Raw genomic sequence first — 13875 nt, forward strand, 5'->3', positions numbered from 1 at the left:
TCTGCCACTACCACTTACACTCCAGCATAGTAAATGACACCTAGTCCCCTCAAACAATCATGTTCCTCAAACTTCTGGTCTGTTGAAAAATATTCCCGCTGTGCATTGATTGCTCCCTTCCTCTGGCTACACTCTTACCATGCTTAATACTTCACTAAAGTATCACTTCCTCTGGGAAGTCTTTCTTGACTAATCCCTGCCACACCTGTGTTAGATTCTCCTCTGCTGCCCTCCCTTTGGCACTGCCTGTCTGCCCATGGAATAGCACTTCACAAGTACTACACTCTTTAGAATACACCTACCCCATTAATAGCACATTTTAGTATAAATATCACACTCTTGAGACTGAAAGCTCCTGTAAAGCAGGGGCAGTCTTTCGTCTATCCCAAAAGCTGAGCATGACACCTACACCACAGATTCTCGATAAATGCTTAATGAGTTAATGTTTAGGATGGGGGAACATAATATATGCTGTTTCATCACTGGAAGTAACACATAACATATTAAGTTCAATCACATAAAACTGCCCTTATTTTAGGTCAGAATGGCTGGTTATTGGCAATTATGGATGATTCCTTCTTTCTAACAAACTCATTGAATACATGTTGATTACGCACAGCATAGTGATAACTATTAGATCTGCTTCTTCAGTGTAATTGTAGGCAGAGTATTTTTTTAAAATCATGGTGTGAAGTAACTCTAGGATTCATTTCATCAGTATTCTACAGGTATAAGCTAGGCATTAATTCACAGGGCAGTCTACCTATCTAGAATTATATAAGCCACTAGGCAAATGAAAGAGAGATATTGATCGCTCGTTCAAAACAGCTTCTTTTGGAGTCTTATAAGCATCACTGTCATACTCTATTTCTCAAAGATGTTACTTGACAGATTATAACTCACTCATCTCTGCTGGAATCTATTGATTATTGACTTTGGTGACTATGAAGCATCAAGTATTTGATTTAAAAAGGTATTTTGCCTGTGTGTGCTAATATTTTATAAAATAACAAGTTCTTTAAATTATTCCAACTAGGCAGACCAACTAGATCTATTTTTAATACTGTTTCATTAAGCAAAAGGATTTGTAGGCTAAAATGTCCATAAATTGGGTTTTATGAAACTGTGATTTCTCTTCCCTTATTTCTGAAGATCTAAATGTTGTGTGGGGTATGTGTGTGTGTGCGCATGCATGTGTATTTCTGAAAGGAACTGAGCATCATAATTTAGCTCAAAACCAATTTTTCCACCAAATGAAATGGATCAGTAAAATACAATATATTATGCTGCAAATTAGAAAAGTCACTTAAAATAATGGTACCCAACTGTTACTCTGCCACATGAAATTGTTAATTGCAGGTCTCATGGTGGTAGTATCACGGTGTTTCATGCTGCACCCACACAACTCAAGACTTTGCACAACCATATGTGATATTAGCAGTATTGCACCACCAATTAAACACTCTGTTCTATTGATTTTCACTTCTTTGGTTGACATTATTTGGAGCCATATTTCTTCAGATCCGTACACTAAACCATATGCAATATTTAAATTGATTATGTCAATCATAGGATTCCTGCTATGGAATATTTTTAAATTTGTAACTTACCACTGCTTGTATGGTTTCTCATCTATAGGAAATGGGTCTAATTCAACATCTTCTTGCATGAGTTGTCATGGCGGAGATCTGAGATGGTCCTGCCGTTGGTGTTTCTCACACTAGCCTAAAATCAAAGCAAAAAGACAGATGAGTTTGATTTTAAGATTTAAATGGGAATTTTACCTGCATTTAGAAGACCAAAAACACTGACATCAAAAATAATTGGTTACCAGGTGTGGAAGTTGCAGGGAGAAAAAATAAAATATCTCACGATGGTTAACACTTCATAATATATAGCAAGCACAAGAACTTTGATGTTATCAGTACCAGAACTCCTGTATATTTTTAAATGTGAACATAAACCCAACTGGTAACACAAACCCAAATTATTATTAGGGTTGATATGCTATTTGGGATTTTGTGATATGGAGTTGGTTTTCTAAGACAAGGCACCCCACTCATCCTTAACTGGGATAGCTCCACTGTTACATACGTTTGCACATTCTGCCTTTCATGTAAGATTTCAGTGAAACAATGCATTACTTAGTTACCAATAAAAGAATGAGGAGAATTTTGAGAACCTCTGAAATATATGAAATGAAGTAAACCTAAAATGCAGTTGATCTGAAGCTGGAAAGAGACCTGTATTTACATTCTTTCATAATCTGCTCTAGTTACAAACATATTTTTTCAATCTATTGCCTGTTACTTCCCAACATTACATTGGACCAGATTCTCCAAAATTTGTGCCAGTTTCCAACATTCTATCTGCTATCAAACCATAAGTTTTGATTTCCAGTTTGGAAACTATGGTCACCATACCCCAAATAAACCTCCTCTCTGCCCCAAACAAGAGTCTCTTCCCTGGCAAGGTGCTTACAACTACTCCTAGGAATACCTTTCCCAAGACCAGCATCTTGCTCTCACCACCTACTGACATCCCAATGTGGCCCCCATTCTCACCTACCACCATTTCACAGATGGCGACTTTCTCTCTCCTCTGAATTTCTATTGCACTTACTTTCAAGCCACTAATACGGGCCCTTGATCATACGCCATCTTTACTGTTATTAAACCTCATCTCCTCAAATGACTATAAGCGTACATGGCAGAAACTTTGTGTCACAGTTTCCCAGTCTCTCCTACCCATAGCACTTAGCAGAGAACTCAGTACATGGGAGACATTCACTGCATGAACATTTATTGTGTCCCTACTGTGTGCCCGGCAGATAAAGTCAGTCCCTGACAGAGATGATAATTTAGTAGCAAATACAGGTAATACAGGAATAGGCCATTTCCACATTGTACAACAAATGCTGTGATAGAGCTTCCTCCTACAAACACTGAATTAACATTGGCAAGTAAACAAACCTAAGAGCTTTACTTCACCATGAATGCTTTCAGAGCCTATTTTCAATGTATAAGAAGAGAACAATTACTTTAATCAACCCATTTTCAGGAAGCACATAGAGGGCCAAGGCAGGTTATCATCTACAAATGAGGAATCAGTTTTACTTCCACGAGGACAAGTCACTGGATGGATTTCAAAAACTTTTAAGTCACTGTTGTTTTTTTCCTTCCTACCACAAAAAAAAGTAGTAAAAATTCTGTTTATTATGCTCTAGGCCACTTTGCAAATGCCTGATTGTCCCACAGGGGAGCTTCACCTTAAACCTGCACACCACACAGGGTTTGAGAGCGCTGTGGTTAGAAATGCTTCTAAGGAGGCTTCAGTCATTTCTTTTTCCATTGAAAGCTTTAATTTCCATTCCTAGGAGCATTATTTCCATAAGCCTATGGGCTTTCCATCTCATAGTCACCAGAGATAAAAACAGTGAGAAAGGCCACAGTGGCTTGCATTGATCCAAAATGTCAATTAAATGAGAAAATCCCTTACCAAAAATAAGTTTATGTTTGAGGTCAGCTTTTGAAACCTTAAATGTTTATTTCTATTTAGGGATTTTCAGTGTCTCCTGATGTCTCCTCTTAGAATTTTTACCAAGATTCACAATAAGAAATGAAGCTTCTCTCCATTAAATACAGAAAAAAAAAATGGTAGCCAAAACATAGAGTTTTCATTTTCCCTTCCTTTGCCTTGGTTTGCTCATGAGGATAAAATGTACTCGAACTGAAAAATCTTTAGTCAGAATCTTACAACTTCACTGTAAAAGCATGTACAGATAGGTGAATTTCTGAAAATACAGGCTCCAATTCTAAATTACATTTTCTCTTTCAAACAATCAATATGCAGCATGATCTTTTATCTGAATCAGCAGTACAGTGTCTCATTTCAGACTTATGTAATGCAATAGATATATCCAATATGCTAAAGAAACAAATGGATTCTGTTCTCCTTTACCAATAAACATCTGCTCCAGTAGTCTATAGGCTCAACTTTTTCCACAAGTGCTTGGTCCAAAGGAGAAGGTACAATAATAGATGTGTGTGTGGTAGGAGGGAGGCACCAAGCAAGCTTGTAGCAAATAGAGCATTGTACTCCATTCTTGTCATTACTGGACACTTTTGTACCTCTTTTTGCATGATTGTTGCAATGTCCAACCAAAAGCTTAAAAGAGACTGTAAGAGGAAATAGAGCAATAAAGAAAAAAATTAAAACATCAATTTCTTTGCTTCTTATTCTAATTGAAGGAAGTCTCTCTTGCTGTGAGTCCATTATTCTAATAAGCAACCAAGCAATCATTTGATCTGGACACACCAATTCCACTCAAAGTCCTTTAGGTACAAATGTGACCTGAGGCCAGAATGAAAGCAAGAAGGGAGAACATCTATCCCCATGTCTAAAAAACAAGAAATTTCTCCTTAATGTCTCTTTATCTTTTATCATCACTATAAAAAAGACTTGGTAACTAAGCTTACATCCAAAGAAACATTCATTTACATGAAGCCACAATAAAACTTTAAAAATATATACATACACCTTTAAACATGGGAGGCTTTTTCAGATTACTTAGGTTGGGCAAATTCTTTTTGCTTATGATATTCCTACAGGATATGCTAACAAGGGAAATCCTGTGAATTTTCCTATAAATTTAATATATACTTACATTTTATAGCATCCACAATAAACTCTCAGTTCATTCTAACCTTGAAAAACATTGACCCCATACTATGAAACCATTAAACACTAATAGCTGCAGACGTACCAGACAATGACAGCAAAAACACACTCAGTCCCTCTGGGACCTGTGCATAAACATCCCCTTCCAGCATGGCAAACACAACTCCTAACAGCAGATGCTGTTTTGAGGCGAGCAAGCAGGAAGCTGGAGGCAGCTGATTTTTCCACTCTACATATAATCTCTTATGGCCTCATTACCAAATCTTTTTACTGAAACTGCAAAGATTTTCTAAGAACAGGAGCCCCTCAAATTAAAGGTACTTTGCAACAGCAGGAGGGAATGATATGCAAATGAGGAAGCATGAAGACTCGAATATTTAAGGTCACACCACCTTTGTCATCTGATTTTCTGGTCCCATGGTGGGGGAGAGAAAACCCAGTTTGCTCCCTGTTATAAAATAAGCCAATCCAATACTTTCTGTCAATTTTAAGGGTAAGAGCAAGGTAGAGGTGGGAATACATACCACGGGCAGCAAAACTGCTACCTCCAAACTGTCCAGCCCCTAAAATCCAATGGCTCCCAAGTGGAGTCAGAGGCTTGTGAAGCTTGTGAGCTCATTCATGAGCACTGTTATCTATATTTATAACATACATGCTCACCTAAGGTAGAAAATTTACAGAAGCTTCTCTGAGAGAAATGGTCATTACTGCAACCATTTCAAATATGTTGACCAGGGAGAACACCAGTGAGATCTTCCAGGGTCTGATAACTAGCAGATCAGGGATGGAACGAGATATTGGACCTTAGGCTGGCAATTCCTTGTACGCTTGCAACCATTTTCCTTCAGCCTGAACTGCGGCCTGTCCCATATGACTTAGCCTGCTTCTTTCCAGTTCGTTCATAAAAGTTATCATCAACGGCGGAAGCAGGCAGGGCTGCTGTACAGACACTGTCGGGCTCTGCAGCAAAGGCAGCCCATGTAAACAACCTTGTGATTGCCTCAGAGCTACTGCCATGGGATAAGCCATTCTTCTTCTGTGGACAAATTGCAGTACGCTGGGGAAGTTATCTGTTTAAGGGGGCAAAAGCAGAGACTCAGTCTCTCTCTAGATTTAAATGTAGGGGGGAAAAAAGAAAAAAATAGATATGTATAATTTTTTGAAATATCATTAACCTGATTTATTTGAAGATTTTCCAGTAAATCACATTTATTTTGCTCAAGGCACAAATATATAGATTTTAATAAATATATTGCCATGCTCATTTCTGATTAATTTTTTCCCAAAAGAGCTCTGACATTTCTAGGGGACACAGTATCCCAACACAGAATACCTGGGAACCTTGCCATTAAAAAAAAAAAAAAAAATGCTGCCTGCTGTGACTAGGAGATCACTTTCTTAAAGGGACCCTTTACCTATGTGACTGCAGTGCCAACGTTTCCTCTTATCTCTAACCTGACCCCTGTTCTGTTTTCCTCTCCTCAGCCCAAATTTAACCTACAGTCACACTGTAAGAGTAATGACATTAGTTTTTCACCTAAAAAAAATATATAAATATCATTCCTTAGTAAAATGCATAAATACATTCCAAAACATTTATTTAAGGTGTAGCTCTCAGGAAGCAAACATATCTGCATTCTAAAAGACATTATTTTTTACTGCTTTATGGAACCCATATCATTTCTCAGACATGGAACTGAGGTCAGCACTTCTAACAAGCACAGCTGTTTCTCTTTCTTCCTCTCTCTCCTCCCCCCCAACCCCCCACCCCCTTCTCTGTGTGTGTGTTTTTCTCTCTTCCATCCTGTAGCTCTGCATTGGTCTAAAAACCCCTAGTCACAATAAGAATGCTCTCTCCCACCCCCAGCTACCCCTCACTCCAAACAGAAAGATTTCAACACACCCCAGCCTGGGAAGAGATGTTCTGCACAGGGGGAAATGCTGGTGGCCTCCTGCCTCAGAGATAGTGCACTTGATTAACGTGCTTTCCACCCCATCTCTCCCAGCTCTCCCATACCCTTCCTCCTGCCCCACCAGGAGCAATCAATAGACATCACCCCACCCTCCAAAAACAGGCTAGAACCCAGAATGAGCAAAGAGCCACCTACCATTCCGTGCCTGAGAACTACGGTCCTGATCCGGCAGTGTTTGCCCCAGAAATCCTCCCTACTTGTTTTTCATTAACCACATTCCAAACTGCAATAAGGAAGAGATTCTTTGGAGATGAGTAGATTGTTTAAAATTAATGATGTACTGGTGATTTCCGAGAAAACACAATCTTAAACTCACTCGAGCCCCTGATAATTGAGGGGTGAGGAGAAAAAAGGAAATTTGTAAAAATGAAAAAAGGAAAGAAAAAGGTAAGCGTAGAACAAGCAGCACCCACCCCCATAAAAATAAAAAGAGAAGGGGAGGCTAAAAGAAAAAAAAGAGGAAGAGTGGCTTGCTGAATCACCCTCTTTCACTGCCTGGAAACCATTGTGCAGCGTGATGCTGCCTGTACCATTGTGGAACCTACCGGAGGAGACGGACACGGGGCTTGGGGAATGGGGTTGCTATGGCAACTGAAAGGAGCGCACATGACGTCAAAGCCCAGCGAGGTCTAGGGAGGGGTACGAGGGGGAAAGAGAAAGAGGGAAAGTCTATGTGCAGCCACAGCTACTGTGCTTTCCGGGGAAAGGAGGACCAGGCAAAATGTAAAGGAACAGGGCTCGCCCGCAGCCGGCGTCAGACGTCGGGGAGCCAGCCTGCGCGACCTGCAGAGACAATCCTCCGGCTGCAGCCCGGGCCCTCTGCACAGCAGCCCCGGGGAACAAGCGCCAGCTGACCGAAACACCCCTGGAAATTCAGTCAACCTCTGCTCTGCTGCTATCGCATACAGCATCTCCAAATGTCAAACAAGCAAGAGGCGGTGATGACCTCGGAGGAGAAGTGAGCATCTGAGCCGCGCCTGAACCCCAGAGGTCATTTGCACAGCGCTATTCTTCTGTTTCCTTGTTTTCATAAAAATCGTAAATGAATACCCACTAAACCAAACTCAACAGACTAATATTTAAATTGCAGTCTGTGTACAGAAAGAAAATACTGATAATGTGAGTAAACAAATCACAGTTCTTTTTTTTTTTTAATTGCAGATAATTTTCTAGAAAACCAATAGTGCAAAATGCACTGTTTGGGGCAAATATCTCAATTTTATTTAAGTAATTTGCTCTGCCTTTGACTGTTATAAGGCTATTTTTTAAGTCTCCATATAGTTTTAATATCTACAAATAATAGTTTCTTAGAATGAGGGCAGTTGGAATAGTGGAAAAGTACAAGTACTGTTTTAAAAATTAAGTTTACCAATTTTTTTAACAGGAAATTTTCAATACGAATTTTGCTTAAGCCAATCCCAGCTCTTGGACTTCTCAAGTTGCATAATCTTATCCAATTCATTTTTTGTTTAAATACCTTTGAGGTGGGTTTCTGTTTATTGCAACCAAATAGTGCTGAGTTTTATATGATTCTACATTATGTTTTTGAACTAACATATGAATAAGGAGCTTCTTCCATATGTAAAGAGAAAAGATATAACATGCAACAGATGTAAACTCAACAATGATTGTAGACACTGAAATACATCATAAAACTGTAAGGTACCACACAAGGTTTTGTTGTTTTTATTGTGGCTCTTGCTGTTGTTGTTTTATTCAGGAAGGAAATTTAGAAAAAGAAAGGCTTGGGTGAGTTTTCTCTCATTCTAGTCTGTTGGACAAGTTTTTGGATATCCCTTTGCCTAATTTCAAGTTCACCAAGAATCAACTGATAATTAACTTTTAGTCTTCACAATGGGTCTACCCACAAGGTCACTATCTCATATAAAAATATTCATTGAGGCAGGGCATAGTGGCTCACACCTGTAATCCTAGCACTCTGGGATGCCGAGGTGGGAGGATCACTTGAGGTTAGTAGTTCGAGACTAGCCTGAGCAACAGCAAGACCATCTCTACTAAAAATAGAAAAAAAAATTAGCCAGGCATGGTGGCAGGTGCCTGTAGCCCCAGCTACTCAGGAGGCTGAGGCCGGAGGATCACTTGAATCCAGAAGTCTGAGGTTGCAGTGAGTTATGATGACACCACTGCACTCTAGCTGGGGCGACAAAGCAAGACTCTGTCTCAAAAAAAAAAAAAAAAAAAATGGACTGATAGCCAAACAACCTTTTACACATAGTAAGTAGCATTCTGGCTTTTAAGTTATTGTATTCTAAGTTTGGATATCACAAGTCAATTCCCCAATTCCACTTCTGGGTATATACCCAAAGGAATTGCAATCAGTATGATGAAGAGATATCTGCACTTGCATGTTCATTGCAGCATTATTCACAATAGCCAAAATGTGGAAACAACCTAAGTGTTCATCAACAGTTGAATGAATTTTAAAAATGTCATATGCATATATTAATACATACACACACACAATGGAGTACTATTCAGCTTTAAAAAAAAAAAACAACAGGAAATTCTGCCATTTGCAACATGGATAAACCTAGAAAACATTAAGTGAAATAAGCTAGCCTCAGAGAAACAAATACCATATAATCTCACTTATATGTGGAATTTTAAAAAATCAAACTCATAGAAGTAGAGAATGGAATGATAGTTACCAGAGGCTGGAGACAGGGAAAGGGGAGATGTTGGTTAATGGTTACAGAGTTTCAGTTAGCTAGGAGGAATAAATTCTGATGTTCTATTGCACAGCATGGTGACTATAGTTAATAATAGATTGTATATTTCAAAAAAGCAAAAAGAGAATTTTAAATGTTCTCAATACAAATAAATTATAAATATTTGAGGTTATAGATATGCTGATTAGCCTGATCTGATCACTCCACAATGTATACATGTATTGAAACATCTTAACTCCATAGACACAACTATTATTTGTCAATTAAAAATAAAATAAAATAAAATTTTTAAAAAGTAAATTCTTGGCCCAGTGTGGTGCCTCAGATCTAGTTTAAATGAGATAACACCTTACCCCTGTCAGAATGGCTATTATTAAAAAGTCAAAAGACAATACATGCTGGTGTGGATGCAGAGAAAGGAATGGTTTACATTGTTGGTGGGACAGCAAATTAGTACAACCTCTATGGAAAATACATTGGAGTTTACTCAAAGAAATAAATATAGACTTACCACTTGACCCACCAATCCCACTACTACGTATCTACCCAAAGGAAAAGAAGTCATTTTATCAAAAGGACACCTGCACTCGAATGTTTATTGCAGCACCGTTCACAATCATAAAGATGTGGAATCAACCTAAGTGCCCATCAATTCATGAGTGGATTAACAAAATGTGGTATATGTATATCATGCTGTACTACTCAGCCACAAAAAGGAATGAATTAGTGTCTTTTGCAGAAATTTGGATGGAACTGGAGACCATTATCCTAAGTGTACTATCTGAGGAATGGGAAAAAAAAAACACGCCACATGTACTCTCTAATAATTTAAAACTAATCAGTGGACATACTTGGGCACAGAAAGAAGTAAAAGTCATTGGAAATCCAGAAGGGGGAAGAAGGGAAAAGGGGAAGGGTAAAAATTTACCTAACAGGTACACTGAACACTATTCAGGTGATGGACACACTTATGGTCCTGACTTAAGCATTATAAAAGCTATCCATGTAACAAAAATGTTTGTACTCCCTTAATATTTTGAAATTTAAAAAAAGTAGAAAGTGGACTAATAAATAGAGCTCTGTAAACAATGAAAAATGTAACACTAATTACACATCATCTTATTTTCCCTTCTGTGGTCCAGGGTCAAAATATTCTTACAGTTCAGGCCTTCTTTGATAACTGCTAGACTGTGACTGGCCTGAGCTGGGCCCAGTGCCAATGCTTCCAATTCAAGGGAACACTGAAGGAGGAAGGTTGATCTGTGTCATCTAAACAGTGTTTTTCAACTGAACCTCATGATACATTCATGAACAATGAAATCATTTTTTAGGGAGCTACCACCCCCGTTTCTTAAACCAAATGCAACAAATTACAATACAATAGAAACTATCCATGTGTATCACATGAAGAAAAAATAAGCATTTTTCCATTAAACCCTTATTTCAATTATACAGATGCATGTTTATGTGTGTAATTATGTAAAATATATACTTGAAATTTAAATTCAATAAACTTTAAAGCCACCAATCTAACTAGAAAAGACACGATGCCATCAGAACACCCATAGGCTATGACCAGAATTTAAATATTTAATAATGTAGCCCCACTGGCTCCTGACAACCAGAAAATGCTAGTTCTTCAGTGGTGCCTTTCGCTCTGGCTATTACCTTAGCTATAGAGACTTAGTGCTCATTGAATTACATCCTTCTAAAACCAAATTTTTGGAGTGGGGTTCTGATACTTATTGGCTTACTGAGTTAATAGTATTTATTGGTTGTAATCTTATTTACCGAGCTGAGCCAAATTCAACTAATATTAGAAACAAAACCTTCTTAAAGCCAGGACTAACTAGCTGGTACGCATTATCTAAGAATCATTATGCATTTTAAATCATATAAGAGTCAATATCTAACCTCAAACTTACTGACTAGATTTATACCAAATGTTCACCCAAAAGGAAATAATCACAGCATTTTGTTTAAAATTCTTATACAGAAGCTGAAACCAATTTTCCTCTTTCTTTACCTTTCAAGATAAAATAACCTCATAGAAAACTTTGAAGAATGTCCTATTCAAGCAGGGAACTTGGAGAATTCATCCTCACTTCTCCCTGGAGTCTGTACTTTTGGCAATCTCAGTCACTTTGGGCAAAACTAGACCCGGAATATAAATGTGAAGTGCTGGGTAGCCAAAATAAAAGCCGCAAATTTGGGGCACTGAAATCTTTTCAGTTTTATTATAATAATTTCTATTTTTTTATGTTTTTATTGAATATCTAGTCACAGTACATCTGAGGCAGAAAATTACTAAAAGAAGTTGCAGTTACAAGCAAGCATAATGATAGCAACAGAAATGGTAGCTAACAACTCAGGAGTCAAGAAATAAGAAAACTATCAGAACTTTAACAAGACATCAAACACATGGAAGCCTATGATTATTTAGTATAGGCACCAAAGTAGCCTTTTCTGATGTTATTTTCAATTGCATTTTTAAAGTTTTTATATTCGAACAGTTTTATTGCTGGCATGTAGAAATAGAATTTAACATATTGACTTTGTATCCAACAATCCAGCTACATTCGCTTAATTCTAAAATTTAGTTATAGAGTCTTTTGGGCTTCATATGCATCCAACCATGTCATTTTGTGCATAATGACTGTTTTATTTCTTCCTTCCCAATACCTATACCATTTTTTTCTTGCCTTATTTCCCTAGCTGGGACAACTAATGCTGTGGAACGCTTTCACATATGTTTAGTTACTACTTATGTATCTTCTTTGGTGAAGTCCTGTTCACTTCACCAAAGTATTTTTAAGAACTTACTGTATATTTTAATCTATGAAAACAATCCACCTTCTAGCTCCAAAATTTCTGTTCAAACATTTTTCTGAGTTTCAGGTATTTACTTTTATAGGAGAATAAACACAAAAATCTCTAAAGGAGATCTTCTCATTGCTCCTCAAAATGTAAATCTGAGTAGGAATTCAAATTCATCTAACTTGCCTGTGAGATAGTTTGCAAAAAATAAGTATTTCAAGATATTTAACCACTGGTACAGCACAAACACTGAAAAATCAGAATAGACACCAGCTGTAGACTAAATGTGTAGCCAAATCTGAATATATTAGCTGGATATTAGCCCTGGCTGACAGAACATATCAAAAGCCCCAAAAATGTGTATGTTCTTTGAACTATAAATTCCATATTAAATTGTACTATAAAGGCCTAGGTAAGAAACATAAAGATACATATATATATTTATACATATATACATACCAAAACACACATACACTCAATATAGTGATGTTTGTGATGGAAGAACATTGAACACAATCAAACTGTCCAACAATATGAAATTGTTGGAATAAAATATAATATACCCATACAATGGAGTATCATATAGTCATTTAAAATGATGTTTCAAGTATGGATCTATAGATACTAAAAAAAGTATTTATGATACATTACTAAGAGAAAAAGGAAGATCATAAAAGGTATTGCATGTTCCTATTTGTTTAAGAACATCTGTGCATATGAGTGTGTTTGGAACTATTTATATAAAGAGTAATAATTGTAATAATTGGTGTTTTTCTCTTTGTATTTTCTGATTTTCTGACATGAGTATTGCTTTAGCAACGGAGAGGGGAGAAGAATAAAAGCAAAGCATTACTGAGAAATAAAAACATAGTTAATTATTAATAGTGATGGATGAATCACCAAGAAAAAGCTAAAATGTGTTTGGTATACTTATTAAAGAATGCAGATTCATATAAAATATTAAACTATTATGTTTAATTAAGTAAGTTGCATTTATACAGAGAAAATCTCATTCCTCAGCAATGCTAGATAAAGGACAGAGGTCATATTTTTGTGTGCGTGTTTGCCTGTGTATGCCATGAATGTGTGCATGACTGTCTTGTTTCTACAAAGTAAACCTGGGACTGCCTAAGTTTTCTCACTTAGTCAGAGAATTTTTGACCCAGAGGGCAACGTTCTGATTCATCCCAAGGCCTGCACCAGAATCGCTAAAATAGCCTTATTCTTACTCTGCTACAAGCATGGAGTACACGGAGGAACTCACGCTTCAACAGTTTCCCTCAGTTTAGGTTCAAAGAGACCTACTTTTGCATTACATAGTTACAGAAACCACACAAACCTTTTGGCCACAAATCACGTATCCCAGAGTCATGCTATTTCACAATAGAAATTTCAGGCTTCAAACTGCGGCTTTCATAGCTCATATGGCTGATGGCTGTGTAGATCTCTTTTCACTCAAAGCTAGGAACATGATGCCCAGAGGACTTTATCTTCTTTTCATAGTCTCAGCCTTATTGACAACCAGAGCACAGAACAACAAGCGTTTTCCTAAACAGGAGGCATTTCCAAGTCTTTCGAAAGCACTGTACTTTTCAAAGCAATCTCAAGGAAGGTCACATCAACCTGATGTGCCATGAAGACCCTGGTGATTTAAAAAACATGGACTAGGATGTCAATCAGAGCAGAAACACCAACCACACGAGGGGACAGAGGAG

The 13875-nt window shown here is 37.5% G+C and overlaps 1 protein-coding gene across 12 annotated transcripts in view; it reads right to left on the reverse strand.

Moving 5' to 3' along the window:
• The window catches only part of MAPK10 (mitogen-activated protein kinase 10), a 263304-nt gene that overhangs the window by 171692 nt on the left and 77737 nt on the right, over window positions 1-13875 (reverse strand). For 8 of the 12 annotated variants that reach the window (XM_045536767.1, XM_045536760.1, XM_045536770.1 and 5 more), the window contains exons 1-2: window positions 6789-7252; window positions 1611-1725 (exon numbers count right to left, since the gene is read on the reverse strand). The gene's annotated coding sequence lies outside the window, so the exon portion shown is untranslated. Of the gene's footprint in view, window positions 1-1610; window positions 1726-6788; window positions 7253-13875 lie in introns of those variants that run through there. The other 4 variants (XM_045536765.1, XM_045536764.1, XM_045536763.1 and 1 more) reach the window with 2 other exon arrangements.

The sequence above is a fragment of the Lemur catta genome, chromosome 24 (assembly GCF_020740605.2).
Source record: "Lemur catta isolate mLemCat1 chromosome 24, mLemCat1.pri, whole genome shotgun sequence".
In the NCBI taxonomy this organism is placed as follows: Eukaryota; Metazoa; Chordata; class Mammalia; order Primates; family Lemuridae; genus Lemur; species Lemur catta.